General features: G+C 36.3%; 1 long non-coding RNA gene across 4 annotated transcripts in view; it reads left to right on the forward strand.

Moving 5' to 3' along the window:
- The window catches only part of LOC106976764 (uncharacterized), a 593,570-nt gene that overhangs the window by 306,472 nt on the left and 272,698 nt on the right, over nt 1–14,400 (forward strand). The window lies entirely within an intron of this gene.

Below are 14,400 nucleotides of genomic sequence, written 5' to 3' on the forward strand. Positions count from 1 at the left end.
AGTAAGTAACTCAGCATCACTTCTATTTTTTCTTGTCTAAAAGTTCTTTTTTAAAAGTTTATTTATTTTGAGAGAGAGAGAGAGAGAGAATGCACGAGCAGGGGAGGAGCAGAGAGAAAGGGAAAGAGAGTATCCCAAGTAGCCTCCATGCTGTCAGCATGGAGTCTGACATGGGACTTGATCCCATGAACAATGAGATCATGACCTGAGCCAAAATCAAGAGTTGGAGACTCACCGACTAAGCCACCCAGGTGCCCCTAAAAGTTTTTTTTTAATTAAAATATTCATTGATGGGAGAATAGTGAGTTCCCTTTCCCAAATATGAAAAGAAGAAATGAATGATTGACTGAAATTTTCATTTGCATCCAGATGTCTTGGCACTCTTTTGACATAGCCTTAGTGTGTGTGTGTGTGTGTGTGTGTGTGTGTGTGTGTGTCTGCAGGCCTATGTTGCAACCCTCCAGTCCCAGGTAGAAATTGATGAGGCCAGTTCTGGGATTAGTAGGTGGGGTGGGTGGGTGTGGTTTCAACCAGTCACCAAGATACTCAGTTATCTTTACAGGTACAGGTGTGTTGGAATGAAACATAGGGCTAAACAGCAGATGGCATGTGCCTACAAATTCAAATGATCAATAAAAGAAATGTCTGCTCTTCGGGGACTATACTTGTGGTCTCATAGCAGATCTGACATTATTCCACTCGTCTTAGAAAAGGGGGACTCGGTTTATGCCAGTTCAAGAAATTATTCCTCATATCTCTTCCAGAGAAGTCTGTTGTGTAGTATTCCTAGAGTTATTACCATTTGGCCTGCAGCACTGACTGCCTTTGAGTGGTAAAGAAAAGTGATCCCCACACAATGAAGTTAGTAAACCAAAGGTATTTGAGCCTCTAGTATAAATGTGTTATTAAAATTCATTTCTTATATGGTGAGCCATAACTAATTTCAGAAATTGATTTTATCACCTAGAATCAGCAATATCTTTCTGTCTGCAGTTCACTGCTACATGGACACATTCTCTTTTAAATACATTTTTCTCTTAATACTGAGAATATTATCTCATGTCTCTATGTGAGTGTCATACTCCAAATCCCATCTGCTGATCTTCCTTTCAAATATCCCGGTGTCCTCCTTGTTTCCCATTTTTTACTGTTCAGGCCCTCCACAGAACATGATTGTCCCAGCAGACCTTTTATCCAAGGACTGTTGATCACAGCCCAAGAGCTGTCATCCTATTTGCATTCTGTGGATGCATCATTATTCACAACATTTGATGTCCATAAAAACACATTAAAACTATTTCCTTGAGCAAAAATAATCAGCTCTCTGCTGTACATATCATTTGTATACTCAAATTGTAAAATGTAAATTGATATATAAGAAAATGGCCCATTAACTTTTTCATTAATGACAATAATACATTTTGTACACCAGCAGCAGGAGGATCTTGCCTTTACTTTGGCAACCTGAAGGGTAAATGGGGCCCTCCTTCTTTTTCCTTTTTAATTTCATAAAAGTGATGGGTGTCATCAGAGATTTTTTTAATGTATTCTTATTTGTCTTTGAAAATGGAAGTTGTGACTTATACAATTGAAACTTCTCTGATACATAGGTTAAGTGTTTTTCTTTTAAGAAAAAGGAAAAGAAATTGTTTGCTCTTTGAATATTCTTGGATAACATATATTACCTTAAAATGTTTATTGTTTTTACAGTGCTTAGTTCTGTGCTTCCCTATTACATTTAACATAACTGCGAAAATCTTAAAAATATTAAAAAATGGCATCTTTTGTGGCCAGATGTACAATCAAGTTGAAAATCCTTTTTGTTATGGAATGTGGACATTTTTATTAAATGTTATTAAGATTTACTTTTTGTTAGAATTTAGTGCATTTTCTTTATGTAAGTGAGTGTTGAATGAATCATCTGTGGTTATTTTATGTAGTAATAATAGTCATATTCTTCCAGGTTTTAACTCCTATAGTGCCTACATGATAGTTATCAAACTGCAGCATTTGATTCAAACATAGATTAATAATTTGTCTATCACGGATACATCATGCACTAACAGATAAAGAGCATCTGATATTAACTGAGAAATAAAATCTGCCTTCAGTAAATTGCGTAGAAAAATTACACAGTACATTTAAATTACCATTTGCTTAGCAACATGCCCTTGTAGCCATTCCAGTGGGGCTATAAAATGATCGATTTACTTTAATTTTCTACTGAATCCTGAAAAAAAATGGCTATCAGTAACCTATCCCTTCATCATAGCATGCTGATTCACTCTGTGTATTAAATTTACTGGCAAGGAGCAAGACGTTAACAAAAAGTAACAGATAATGTGAACATTTCATGCATAATCTGTAATATGAGATATGTATTAATAGGGAAATTATGATGCATTCAATTATTCTGAAATGCCTTCCAGAGATGTTTTGATTTGGCTGCGCTCTGATAGCAGCGGCACAGCGGGGAGCATCTCAAGTGATGAATAACCTAATCTCCTAATCTCAAAATGGGCACTATTCACAGCTAGCCTGGGAGAGGCTGGTGGAAGAAACCACACTTCACAGCCACGGCCACTGAGAAAAATACAACAAAAACAACCCCAACAACCACAACAAAACAACCAGCAGCCAAGCCGGCCACCCTGCCACCCAGCCTTTTAAAAATAAAGAAATGAAATGCACATCTCTAATGAATGCTGTTTTGTCCCTTGTGATGGCACAGGGCTAGATTCTAATCTGAGAGGCACCTTCCGCTCTTCCCAGCAAAACTTACAAGACAAAAGGCTATAAAAATGATTGCACTTGCATTAGTGCTTTAGGACTCCGGTAGTTATGAGACATTATGTATGCACAAGAACCCTTACTAATTTGCCACGTTTCATGCACACCTGGAATGATCTGCCCCACGTATACATCTTTTTTCTTTTTCTTAATTTCCGAAGAAAACCTATCACAACAGGAAACTGATCATTTTGTATCATAAGCCCCATGTTCTGTAAAGCTGCCTGGGTGTAATTAAGCGTCTACGTTTACTTCTTCGTGTGGGGAACAATGGTCTGGCTCCTTGGAGAGGTCAAGCAGGATTTATTTTATTGTGTACAGAGTCGGAGCAATGGGGGAGGCTGTCAAGATAGTAACTGGCCATTCCTTTGCATTTTTGTGGCCTTCCCTGTGTAACAACAGGGCTGTATCCGCCCCCCCACCCCACCCCACCTTTGATTTACTTCCTTTTTTTCATGGGATCATTGCTACAAAACTATTAGTTAATACCCTGCTGTAAGGAAAAGAAGTCCTGAGGAAAATATGCTATGCATGTATGCCTTCCCCACCCCCAAATTACTTGATTGCAGCAGGCTCACTTTTTGATTAATGCAATTTTGCATAAGGTAATATTACACGAGTGTATTACTTTTCAGTAATTATTCAATGGAGTTAATATGGCAGACTTCTTGAAGAAAAATTAGAACCGTGGCGTCTCATTTCTCTAAATCCCCAGCACTGTTCAGTAGGGTAACAATAATAATTATGTATAAATAAATAAATTTCTTTTATCAATGTTCACTTGGGCTGGAAATAACGGGCAGCCTCATCCCCAATCAGAACACTAACGGTTGTACTTTTTAATTAGCAGTGTTCCGAGGGGCAGAGATGATTTTATGTGCAGTTTTGTTATGCTGCAGTTTGGGAGAGTGACACAGTGATTTGTTAGAACAAGGATCTTTGCAGTTTAATCATCGTGTGAAATTACGTGTGCTCTTTCGCTTTCGCTTTTCCCTGTACCTTTGGGTTTGAGCCACTCCAAAACGGAGGACAGCAAGGCATGTGGACTCCCTTTCCTAAAGCAATTTTCTCTCTTCTAGGTCTGATTTCACGTGAGCATCATTTTAAACTCCAGCAAGATGTGGTTCTATTTAACTAGCCCTTGCTTACAGAGGTCCCATGCCTACTATTACATTTCCTTACCATGATGCATACTTTGCAGTGCATTTTTCTCACTAATCATGGTTTAGCAAACAAGGAAGATGAGGGCCCCGTTTTATGAAACTTTCTGATGAGTGATGTTCAGTTTATTTCAGTCTTTAGTATACTAGAATGTACAATTGCTCTGAAGATAAATAAAAGATTCAGCCGGGTGCCACTGGAGAGCAGAGCAGCATGTCTTTGGCATTGCTTGAGACTTATCTGATTTGGATTTGTATACCTCATGGGGAATGGCAAAATATTGGAACAGACGGCTTGATATTTCCGAAGAATATAGTGGGCTTTATTAGCACCAGTTTCGCTCCCTGACTGACGGCTTTTTCAAATTTTTTATCTTATTAATCCGTGCTACTGTATGTAAATGTTATTCCTCTCTGCATAAGGGAGGCAACCAGCGATTTGTAATAAATGCTTATGAGTGCCTGAGGCTGCACTTAAACTTTAAAACATCTATTATTAAGTTGCAAAAAAACACTGTAATGGCCAATAGTGACCTCATAGGAATTTTAAACTGTGGTCTGCTCTTCTGCATTAAAAACAAAAAAATTGCCTCAAGTTAGAATTATGAGCAATGCTATTTTAACAGCTGCATTTTGATTATTAAAGTGTGTTTTACAACTGAATTACAATGCTTTTATGGACTCTAGGTATAAGATTTAAAAAGGTCATTAAACATAGTCGGGTCTTGTCACAGTAGGTGTCATTGTATACAATGGACACTATACAATCTATTTTATGTCACTGCACTTAGGATTTAAAATAGCATGCAGGACCATTTTAGTTTGTTTAACCATGTAGATTACTATAGATCTCTCAAGGATTTTTGACAGTTTGCAGTCTGAGATGACTACTTTCATTATTATTTTATTAATTTGACAAGAAGCCCTACAGATTTTCTGTGTATCACTGATCCATTTGTCCCAGAAATAATTAAAAATGCCAGCCTGGAGCAACAGACAACAGATACACTTCTGGCAAATCAATGTTCAAAAATGCACTGCTTGTACTGTAGCCAACTCTTTGGTCCTGAAACATTTCTACATTTTCTCAATCTGATCGTATATGGGCTCATTGACAATAGGTATTGACCCAGGGTGTAGGTTTTCCAAATGAGGACCTTTGAATTGATTTATCCATTATGTCACATGCTGGATACTGTATGTAATGTTTACATCTCTTGCTACACAAATACAGGGCGAAGTTGCTTTTCCCAGGGCTGGCTGTGCCGTACGCGGCTCAGCAAGGCGGTAAATGTAAACTTGAGTTTGCCTTGCCTGTGCTCTGCCTGTTAGCCACCAACATGTAAATCTTTAATTTTCTTTTCATTAATCTGGCACGGTGTTATGCTTGTGACTGGCTAGAGTCTGTGCCATCCGTGGAACTGATTTCTGGGTGCCTGATTGTTGATGAGGACACGGGGATGGAGGTGTGATAAGGAGTATAGAACCCTCAAAATATTTGACAAAATGTCACAAAGGATTGTATTTGCATGTAGGACTGTGGGTAGGACATAATGATTAGTGTGCAGTGTGTCGCTGGCACTGCATATCCGAGCTCATGCAGATAACATGTCTGCTGTACAGCTTTGAATATTGTATATGTACTTTGAACATATCTATGACTAGCAAAGCTGTCATTCTGTTGGAAAATGTAGCTGCATGAATGACAATCCTGGTTTAATTTTTTTTAAAAAGAGGACATCTTCTAAATAATTATTATCATGCTAATAACATTTGTATTCTTTTGTGTATAATTAAGATCTGCCTGTCTAAGCATGAAATAGGGTTGAAATCGTGAGGAAGTATGCTATCCTTAACCTATTTAGTAAATCAGTTTTAATTTGGCTTCCTTTAGGTTAAATCATAACAATAGCACGCTGTATGCAAAAATCCACAATTCTTGGCTGTAAACAATCTTGGAAATATTTAATACTCAGCAAAGCTTCCCACAAAATTAAAGAAGCGCCTCTTGTGAATGTTAAGTGCTGAATCAAAAATAATGATTCAACAATCATAGAAGTCATATATTTTTAAAAGTTAACGTTAACTCTTTATATCTCAGAGTGATAAATACCCAAGCAAGTGTATGTTTTGACCTCTTTGGCTTTGGCATGTTATTTTTTTCTCTTACGTAATAAAAAAATTAATTTAAGATTCCTACTCCACCTACTTCTGAGAAAACTCGAGGCAGCAAACAGGATAAAACACAATGAAAAAATAAGCCATTTAGGGATAAAACATAACAGGTTATGCAATTTAATGATCACAAACTGTTTTGGAATACATCATGCCTTTTTGTTCTCTTAAAATAGGAATATCTTGTTGGTGTTTGGTTATTTTTTTTTCCTTCTGTAATTTCATGGCTAATACCTAGCCAGGCAATTATGCTAAAAGAAATTATCTTTGTCATTTTGCAAGGGTTATTCTTTATTTCCAAGGTACTCATGGCTTCTAGAACCTAGCATATTCCTCTTCCCCATCCCGACTGTAACCATTTACATTCTGTGATTTATAAGGTTATTGGAAAACACCTCCATTTATCAATTATGAGAGAGCACAGACTGCTCTGGAGCAGTTCAGGCAGCATCCTTGGCAAGTGAAATGTCTAAGGGGGTGGGAGGGGAAAAGAAGGAAAAGAAAGGAACATGGCAACAGGAGGAAAGTGGGAGTGCAAAGAGCTGGTGGTCAGTGATGCTTCTGCCTTTGTTTTCCTGCTGAGCACTAGCTGCCCTTCCTCCCACAGCTTTCCTGGTATTGTGCACACAGGCCCCTGCCATTTGATTTCTCCAACCATATTTTTGGTCCTGTTTTTCTATGAATGTGTATTTGTTTTTCAGTCATCAGCAAATATGTTCTGAGTGTGTATGCTCTGTGCATGCTGCTCTTGAGGGCCTAGAGTTGGGCACGGCCCCATGAGGAATAGGAAAGAAAAGATTGTAAGACCTACTATGGCCACTGTCATGGGCCAAACAAGATTATCCACAAGAGCCAATTAAAGGTAAAAAGAAAAGACAATGTGAAATGAGTGGTAAATGAAACCGTATTTGCAGAATGGTTTGTGTCACAGTGTTGGACACATCATAATTGCTTAGTAAATGGTACTCAATAATAATAATAACAGTACCTTGATGACGGCCATCGTGGTAACATTGATGCCAGTAAGGACTCAGTAGTTGTCATAGGGAAAGAAGTGAGAACAGACCAAATGTTTCTACCACTTTTGAAACTCTAGGCATTTGAATGAGTTTTTCACAGTGGAAGCCGCTTTGGTGGGACCTCTGCTTACGCTTGCTACCTGCCCCTCACCCCTACTCTCCTACCTCCCCTACTCTTGTTCTTTCTCCATAGCATTTATTAACGTTCTAAGCAGTACCTAATCTGCCCTTCGCTTCTTTTTGTCTATCTCCCCCTACTTGAATGCAAGCTCCATGAGTACAGGGATCTTTGTCTGTTTTGTTTGCTGCTGGATCACAAGCTCTTTAAGAGTGTCTGCACTGGGTGGGTTCTTACTAAATATTTCTTGAATGTTGAATGAATGACTGATGGCTCCTCTAACTTGCCCAGCTCCTTCTGCTGTTTCCTAATCTTGTGACTGGACTTCTCCCATTATATACCCTTATATTAACAGCACACTCAGTGGCCATTGTGGCCATGCTTTTTATAACGAGTCCACTCTCCTGGGGAAGGAGAAGAGAAGAAGATTTCCAGTGCCAGCTGTGTGACTGATGATAACTGTATGCCTGTGCGAAGCTTCTGGGAACAGCTGGAAAATCCAGTTATGGGTCCCTGATATGCTTGCACATTGAAGCCAGTTTTTCTGGGCAGGCTTTTTCCTGAGATACCCACTTCTCTGAACAATTCCCTCTAATGAGCAAGTGGTTAAGTGAAAAGGCTTTAGAGTCAGGCGGACCTGGGTTTGATCCTTCTCCCCCACCTTTACACCAGGCTAACTGAAGGCATGATTTTAGCCTCCCTAAGCTCCACTCTCTTTATTTATAGAACTGAGCTAATAAAGGTACCTGCCTCCTGGGTGTTTGTTGGGAATTAAATGAAATGCTGTATGAATTCTGCACGATGTTGAGCAAGACAGAGCTCAATAAATGGTGGCCAATGAATTGACACTGCTACTAATTGGTATTAGTTTATGAATATTGTTATTATTTTGGCAGCAGTCCACTATGTTGTGTTAAATATTATCTAACACATATTATCTGTGTTTCACACAGTTCTCTCTTTCTTTACAATCTACTCACTTCTCCTTTAAGGTATTTTTCTTCTATTTATTCAGGAATCTAAATTGTTAGGATTTTTTTTTTTAATTTAAGTAACTAGTTTAGGAGAATATACTGAGATTCGAAATTATACTTACTTTAGAATTAAAGAGAGAATTATTTTCCCTCAGGTCATAATCATTAATAGAAAAAGTTGAGTAAAGGTATGGGATTTGGATGAAGGACAATGAAGAGAGGAAGATAAAGGGAGAGATAGTACCATAAAGCCAAGAGACACTGTGGAGACCATGGGAAGGACACAGAAAGTAGGAAGGAATGAGACAACTGAATGAAATGAAATAGATATGAAGAAAAAGATAGAAAGGATCAGGAAGAAAATGGTAAAAATAGAAGACATGGAAAAGAGACCCACCATATATTTATTTGGATTCCTTATGAAAGAAAAGACCGTACTAATGAAATGAAACAACTATTTAAACAGAGATGCAATGTGAGAAAATTCTTCTGAAAGGAAAGAATGAACCTACATGCTGACTGGACAACAGTGCCAGGAAAATTGACTCATTTTAGTCAATACCGTGCACATTATGGCAAAGTTATAGGGCTTGAGCATCCAGGCAAAAATGATTATTTAAAAAGTCATTTTTAAGGGATTAAAAGTTAAGCTAGCTTCAGATTTCTGTACAGCAGGCTTCAATCCCCGAAGACAACACAATTAAAATCTACAAGATACTTAAGGAAAGAAAATATGAATGAAGTATTTTGTAGCTAGTCACATTCTCCCTCTAGTATAAAGACTCTAAACCAACTGTTTTGAACACATTTAAGGAGTCAAGGTGTCTTCTTACTATGAGCTCTCTGACCAGAAATTACTAGAAAGTGAACTTTAAGAAAACAAACAGAGCAAAACCACTAGCAGTGAACATTCCATATATTTAATAAACTAAGACTAAAAATAACATGGCAAGTAGAGTAACAGAAAACAAATTTTATAGGTTAGTGATTCTCAAATTTCAGGTACATAAAGATCACCTAGGAATTCTGAAAAATTAGATCTGGGTGAGGCCTCGGATTCTTTCTTTCTAACCAGCTCCCAGCTGATGCCAGTGCTGCTGGTCCCTGGACCATGCTTTGAGTAGCAAGTGTCTCATTATAACAAAACACAACATAACAAAACACACACACACACACACACACACACACAAACACACACTAAAATTAGGAGGGGAAAGCAAGTGGAAAATAAGACGTGTGATTATTTGTTCAACTATAATAGCTGTGAGTTAGTATTATCTACCACTGATAAATCAACTTATAGAAATATAACTTCTAATTACAAAGGTAAATATTAAGAAATATAATAATACTGACAAAAATCAAGTGGGGGAGGAACCGGATGGTATGCCAAGGAAGAAAACACATGATACTTTTTTCATTGCTCATGGTAGGAAACTATTTGATACAGCCCCAAAAATCAGAGGACCAAAAATATTATATAAAGATATAGTTATAAAGGTAATGACTAAAACAACTGTAACTCATCTCATTCTCTGCCTCATCATTGTAAACATTTTCGGCTGGATAATTCTTTGGGTGGGTGTTTGAGGGGGGGTGTCCTGTGTGTTTTAGGATGTTTAGCAATATCCTTAGACTATTCCCACTAGATGCCAGTAGCACCCTGCCCCCTTCGGTTATAACAACCAAAAATGTCCCAGACATTGCTAAATATCCCTTGGAATACAAAATTATCCCTGATTGAGAACCACTGTTGTATATAACCCATCACCATGCTTTCTGAGAAAACATTAGAAACATTCCTACTTACGGTAGAAATAAGAAAAAGATCCACATATCCAAATGATTTAGAAAAAAACTAAAAGGATAGGCAAAGACGTGCCATGCAAATGTAAACAGAAAAGAGACAAAATGGTATTAATATCAAACAAAAAGGAATGCAGGCCAAAGGCATTACAGAAATAAGATGAAGAAAGCCCCTTTGTAATGGTGAAGGATGAAATTTGCAATGAAGATATAATGGTTATAATTTTCTATGCACCAATACCATAGCATCAACATATAAAAAATACAGGACATTCAAAGGAAAACAGAAACAATAATAGTTCACCTCTTATGGTCCATGATTAGATGAAGTGAAAAAAAGTCGCAATACAGAAGACTGTAATAATTATGTACGTTTGTGTGTTGTATGTTAAGTTCTATTCCATAAAAATAGAGGGGAACATAATTTTCCAGTAACTATAAACCCTTACCCTGCTCACATCCTAAGCAACCAAGGAAACTACAATTGTCTCCAGATGTATAAATAGCAAAGTGAACATTTTCTGATCACAAAGCAACAAAACTAAAATTGCGAACAAAATCAGAAAATAAAATTTCCTGCCTCCTGGAGGAAGATGTCTCAAACTCTGGGGGTCACAGCAGAAGTATAAACTGAAATTTCAGAATATATAAAATAACAATCATTACCCTATAGTACCTATAATAGTTGATAGGATATAGCTAAAGCAATGTTCAAAGGAAAGTCATTGCCTTAAATTCTTGTATAAATAAATAATAAAGATTATAAGAATCAATTATCTGATGTAAGAAGGAACAACAAAATGAATGTAAGAACTAAGAAAGAACAGCAGAAATCAATGACTTATAAAAATAGACAAGGAATATAAATGGTATAGTTAAGCTCTTAGCTAAATTACTAAAGGTAATAGAAGCTAAAATAAAATTCACGAAATAAGAAGGTAGGATAGCCACAAAATTGAGGAAAATAAAATATCAGAGGGGACTACTCAACTACTGTAGTCAATATTTTACAAACAAATCTAAAATTTCAGGTGCGATAACGTACTTAAATTGACTCTAAAAGAAATATGAAGTGTAAACAGATATTTTTCCATAAAAGAAATAGAAAACATTTTCAGTTCTCCATGCCTCCCTCTTCATCCCATCCTCCCTCTCAAAAAACCAACCAACCAGCTCTGATGGCTTCTCAGGGGAATTTCCACCAAATATCTAAAAAGCAGATGATTCCAATGCTGTTTAAATTATTTCAGATCATAGATAAAAAGGAAAAATCCCAAAATATTTTAAGAAGTGAGCATAACACTGGTTTTTAAAGAGCAACAACATTTGAATATCTATCAAAAGCAAATGATATACCAATGTAATCAGACCTGGCCTTGCACTAGCTTCCCCAGATGCCTGGGCTGCACCTTCATAGGGTCTGATGTGATTGGTTGGTGCATACTGGAAGTGGGTCAGCATTGCTGTGTTGTTGTGTTGGTTTTTGTATTTTTTAAAGCTCCCTATGTATGATAAGATAGGATGATCACTATTCTAGATCAATATCTTTCTAGAATATCAGAAGAAAATCTTAAATAAATATTAACATTTGGAATCCAGCAGCATATTAAAAGAATAATACCATATGACCAGGATCTTTAATATGAGGGTATCTAATAATATCATATTAAGAGAAGAAAAATGATCTAACCATTTTCCACAGACATTAAAATGTCATGTTACAAAATTTAATATTCATGCTAAATTTTTTAAAAACTCAATAAAAGAATATATTCATCTCAAACCAAAACCCATCATCATGCTTTCTGGGACACAGAAAGACGCATTCCTACTTTTGTTAGAAATAAGGGAAGGAGGATGTCCACCATCGATATCTATTATTGTACTAGGTAAGCTGGCCAATGAAAATAGATGAGGAAGAAGTAAAAAGAATAAAAATTGGAAATGAGGAGGTAAAAGTATGATTATGCAAATGATATAATTAAATACTCTGAAAACAAAAAAAATCAACTAAAATTACTACAACAATAAAATCATTCAGGCATCAGGATACTAAATTAATATACAGATGTCAATAGTTTTCACATTTATAAACAACAAATTAGAAGGTAGAATGGGAAAAAATACCTGTTTAACCATAATAATAAATAAATAATAGTCATCGATGTGAGCTTAACAAGAAATGTAAGACTTATGAAGAAAATTTTAAAATACTTTTGAAGGCCACAAAATACTGTATGAACAAATGGAAGAGCATAGCATGTTCTTGGATAGGAAGACTGAACATCATTAAGATGCTAATCCTTCCTGAGTTTACTTATAAATTTAACATGATCCTGATAAAAATACCAAGCCTTTTTTTCCCCCAAAACTAGACAAGTTGATTGTATAATTCATATGAAAATCAAGAATATCCAGGAAATTTCTGAAAAAGAAGACCAATGGGCAGAAATTAGACAGACATAGAAAAATGTATAATGGTATGATACGACTTGTGTAAAGGAAAGGAAAAAATTATATACACACAGACCCACACCATATATATAATACATACACACATATACACATGTGTATGGATGTGTGTGTGTTTGGTTTTCATGTGCATACTCTTGTCCTCTAGCAATATAAAAAAGAAATAGAGAGGAGTGATAACCTAATTGAAGACAAATGCACTTAGCTAATGCGGGATAGAGGTGGGAAAGAAAGCTTTCACGGAGTACATTTTTACCAATTTTGATGTTTGAATCATGTAATTGTATTTATGTATTCTGAAATAAATAAGCAAAATATAAACCCATTTATAGAAAAATAGGCAAAGGACAATTTGAAACAGATTTGAGTATCACTAATCAAGGAATACAAATGAAAGCAATGATAATAATGATACTTTACTGATCCTTACGTTAACTACATGACAAGTACTTTGTATGCATTGTTTAGCTTAATCAACAAACATAACCCTACGACATAGGTACCTATATGCTTTTAGGAAATTTTTCAGCTTTTTGTTCCTTGTCATTTCCAATGTCCTAAAATTACCATTTTTCTATTTAATTTTCAATGGAGAAAAAGTAAATATTTAAAAAGAAGTCTAGTGTTTTTAACCATCTTGTCGCTCAGTCTTACTACATCGTTTGCCTGAATGCTTCTGAGGTTTTCTTTCAATGCCCCACATTTTCTGTGGTTTGAAAAGGTTTCATGGCCTTCTCTTGGTTCATTATCTGTGTTATCAAATTAATTCAGAGACATTATAACAATTTTTTTGCATGTGATGAACTTTATTATTTCAAAACCAGCATTAGAGTCAATAGATGAACAAATAACTTTGGAATCATCCACTATATGCAGATGGTGAGAAACTTTAAGAGGTTGACTGAAAAGATAGATCTGGATGCCATCAAGGGCAGGTTCAATGGTGGATTCCTGAGCCCTTGGCATGTGTATTTAAAGAAACCCACTCAACATAATAGGAGCAATAGTTAAGGTGATGGAAGCTAAGCTAAGTGAGGCTTGCTTAGCTAGGAGAAATACTATTGCAGACTTCAAATAAATGATGACACATCAGGGGCAGCAAAACCGTAAAGCATGTGAGATCTGCTTAACACTGTTCAACCATTTACTAGCTGGATGACTCAAAGAAAATTAACTAATCAAACTAACCAGTCTGTACTTCAGTGGCCTCATCAGTGAAGCGAGATGATCATCATACCTGACGCATAAGGTTATGGCGTGGATTAATATATATACAGCTCTTGGAACAATACTGAGCACATGGTAAATGCTCAATAAATGAGAGCCATTATCACTATTACTGTGGTAAGATCCCAGCTCTCTTACACAATTTTTGGAACACCACTGCCTCTAGAGATATTTCATATAAGAAGAGGTGCCTATAGAAGATGAACCATTTCCTGCAACAATTGACAAATGTGGTGGAGAAAAAATTAGATGGTAGAAAGGAAAAAAGGGAGAAAGGAGAACAGAATACAAGTATGGAAATTTAATTGCTATCAGCAGTGATTGTGACTATTAAAGTTGACAGTGAGGATAATGATAACACAGAAGTGATGCAGGGATGAGGATACTAAAGATTAGAACTATGCTATACTATCAGATTAAGCAGAACCCCAAGAAACATAGAAGAAAGCATGGCCATCTCTAGTTTGCTTGTTTGTGGAAAGCTTGCTAAACTTTTCACACCTTTCTTCCATGACCTTTGAGGGCATAAGATGTCATTATATGATGCTAAGCAGTAATATTTCTAAGTAATAAATTGTGTAAAGGAATATCATATCTAGGTCTATCTCATAAGCCATTATATATTATGGATTCCAATTTTCTTCTAATAAAAGGCAAAA

The sequence above is a fragment of the Acinonyx jubatus genome, chromosome A3, assembly GCF_027475565.1.
Source record: "Acinonyx jubatus isolate Ajub_Pintada_27869175 chromosome A3, VMU_Ajub_asm_v1.0, whole genome shotgun sequence".
NCBI classification, from domain to species: Eukaryota; Metazoa; Chordata; class Mammalia; order Carnivora; family Felidae; genus Acinonyx; species Acinonyx jubatus.